The sequence below is a fragment of the Syngnathus scovelli genome, chromosome 2 (genome assembly GCF_024217435.2).
Source record: "Syngnathus scovelli strain Florida chromosome 2, RoL_Ssco_1.2, whole genome shotgun sequence".
NCBI classification, from domain to species: domain Eukaryota; kingdom Metazoa; phylum Chordata; class Actinopteri; order Syngnathiformes; family Syngnathidae; genus Syngnathus; species Syngnathus scovelli.
In genome coordinates this window covers 21,801,852-21,804,901 of record NC_090848.1, presented here as the reverse complement: position 1 = coordinate 21,804,901, position 3,050 = coordinate 21,801,852, and the positions used below count along the sequence as shown (strand labels likewise).

The 3,050-nt window shown below is 49.6% G+C and overlaps 1 long non-coding RNA gene across 1 annotated transcript; it reads right to left on the bottom strand.

The window, feature by feature from the left end:
* Nucleotides 1–2,522: 2,522 nt before the first annotated feature.
* Nucleotides 2,523–2,825, bottom strand: LOC125988966 (uncharacterized). Its single transcript, XR_011086546.1, has 2 exons — nucleotides 2,689–2,825; nucleotides 2,523–2,598 (listed from the first exon to the last, which is right to left on the bottom strand). It is a non-coding gene; the product is annotated as an uncharacterized lncRNA (long non-coding RNA).
* Between the last annotated feature and the right edge of the window lie 225 nt (nucleotides 2,826–3,050).

The following is a 3,050-nucleotide window of genomic DNA, read 5'->3' as shown; positions in this document are numbered from 1 at the left end:
AGAGCCCAAGGCTTGCTGACCAGCTAAACAGGTTCTACTGCAGGTTTGATCGGTCCTCCCACACAACGGGACCTCCTGCAGCACAATCCACACAATCCACATACTCACCTCCCCCCACAACTGCTCTGTCCACACCTCCATCACCGTGGTCACCGACTCTCTCTCTTGCAGAGGCCGCGCCCGCACTCCAGATTCGCGAGGAGGAAGTGCGCCAGATGTTCCGGAGACAAAAGATCAGGAAGGCACCGGGCCCAGACGGCGTGTCACCTTCCTGCTTGAAAGTCTGCGCTGAGCAGCTGGCGCCCACCTTTGCACGGATCTTCAACCGTTCCCTGGAGCTGTGTGAGGTGCCCTCGTGCTTCAAGAGCTCCACCATCGTTCCAGTGGCCAAGAAGCCCGCCATCACAGGTATGAATGACTATAGACCTGTTGCACTGACATCTGTGGTCATGAAATCTTTCGAGAGGTTAGTACTGAACCACCTGAAGGATGTCACGGGCCCCCTGCTGGACCCCCTCCAGTTTGCCTACCAGGCAAACAGGTCGGTGGATGATGCGGTCAACATGGGACTGCACTACATCCTGCAACACCTAGACACCCCAGGAAAGTACGCCAGGATCCTGTTTGTGGACTTCAGCTCGGCGTTCAACACCATCGCTCCTGACATCCTCCAACAGAAGCTCATCCAGCTTGCGGTGCCTGCCTCCACCTGTCAGTGGATCACCAGCTTCCTGACCAACAGGAGACAGCGTGTGAGGCTGGGGAGCATCACATCTGACACCCTGACCACCAACACTGGAGCCCCTCAGGGATGCGTCCTCTCCCCACTGCTCTTCTCCCTCTACACCAACGATTTCTCCGCAAGTGACTCTTCCGTGAAGCTCCTGATGTATGCAGACGACACCACTCTCATCGGACTGATCCAGAACGGTGATGAGACTGCGTACAGACAGGAGGTGGAGCGGCTGGTCCACTGGTGCAGCCAAAACCACCTGGACCTGAACCCGCTCAAGACCGTGGAGATGACCCTTCACCACTTTCACCCCTCACTATCCGCAGTAATACTATTCTCTCATCAGACACCTTCAAGTTCCTGGGAACCACAATCTCTCGGGACCTGAAATGGACCGGCCACATAGACTCTGTCCGGAAGAAGGCCCAGCAGAGGCTGTACTTCCTGAGACAGCTCAAGAAGTTCAACCTGCCACGGGAGCTGCTGAAGACCTTCTACACTGCCATCATCCAGTCTGTCCTCTGCACCTCCATCACTGTCTGGTTTGGATCGGCCTCCAAACAAGACAAGCAGAGACTGCAACGGACAATAAGGACTGCAGAAAAGATAATTGGAATCAACCTCCCATCTATCCAAGACTTGTGCCTGTCCAGGACCAGGAAACGTGCAAGTAACATCTCAACAGACCCTTCGCACCCAGGTTGCAGCCTGTTTGAACTACGCCCCTCCGGACGCCGTTATAGAGCTCTGTACACTAAAACCAGTAGACACAGAGACAGCTTCTTCCCCCAGGCTGTCGCTCTGATGAACTCACACCACTCTTAGAGTCTCAGAGTCATTACTGTGCAATAACATCCCGGTTGCCACACCTTTTTTGTCTACACTGTTTGTACTACGTGTCCTCTCTGCATCCATTGCAGCCTGGTCATCCTAGATGAGGGACCCTCCCATCGGTGGTCTCTTCTCAAGGTTTCTCATTTCCCCTAGCTGGAGTTTTGAGTTTTTCCTTGCCCTCTTGGGAGTTTAAGATCAGGGGGTGTTTGAGAATATCTTTCGTTCTTCACATGTCCTGAGTGTTGTTGTTAGTCATCCAAATGTTGAACAGAGGCTGTGATTTACCGAAGTCAAATTCCTTGTTTGGCACGCTCAAACATGGCGAATAAAAAACTCTTGAATCTTGAATAACATCAACGGTATTAATATGGCCACTTCGTAATATTTAATATTAAGTAATATTTACTTTTGACGCCCCGCGTGAAGAATCGCTGTTGTGATGCCAGTTCAGCTTGGAGCTGCTTCACTTTATGAGTGCGGTCACTCCCTGTTAGCTTGTCGTATGTGTTAGCATGTTTAGTCTGATAGTGTCTCTTTGGGTTGAAATCCTTAAACAAGGCAACCGTCTCTTTAGAAATTAGACAAACACAATTGCCTTGATTTTCAGTGAAGTATTGTAATTCCCATTTCTCTTGAAAGCGACGGCTCTCGAAGTAAAATTTCCTCGTTTTCTTTGCAGTCGCCATAGTAGAAATGAGCGGAGAGGCGTGGTGCTTCCACCCTTTGGTATTAGGACGAATTACAGTTTCAAGTTTCATGATCTTTTTTTTTTTTTTCATGATAAAAATAATAATACATTATAAGACCAAAGCTGCGGGCCGTATGAAATCTGACCGGGGGCCGGATTTGGCCCGCGGGCCGGACATTGGTTGGGTTAATGGGATGAACCTTTGAGTCCCATGTCCTTTGGATTGAGTCTGACAAAAGTGGGCTCTCTCATGTAGTGGGTGAGATGTTGAGCAAGAGATTCAGGGTAGGTGGCAGAGAGCGCGAGCATCTGTTTGTTCTCAGGCAAAGAGGAGAATATCCAGCTGTAGATGGGACAAAAAAAGGCATTGAAGACATTCATTTCTGCATTTTACAAGGTGAGGCTTACAAATAATTTGCTTTGGTCCGCATACTTGATTTGTTCCTGGAAGCTGCCCTCCTCCAGCAGTTTGTCAGCCTCATCCAGAACAAAGAGACGAATGCTGGCGGTGGATAACATGCCGAGCTCAATCAACTGCTTAATACGACCTGTGACAAGAGTGCTTTTTTTTTTAAATAAAAAAAAAAAAATAAACAAAAATGCCATCGCTGAAATTTCGTCTCTTTGGAACCAAGATTTCCTTTGTTTTCATTTTCTATCATTTGAAAGCTTAGCCATACTCAACTAGCCCCAGGACCAACTTGGCGTCCTTTTGGAGTTGAACTTGTCACGTGCTGGTGCCACCGGCGACAGGACCACGCCCCCCTGTCAATGGAATCGCCGTCACCTGCCACG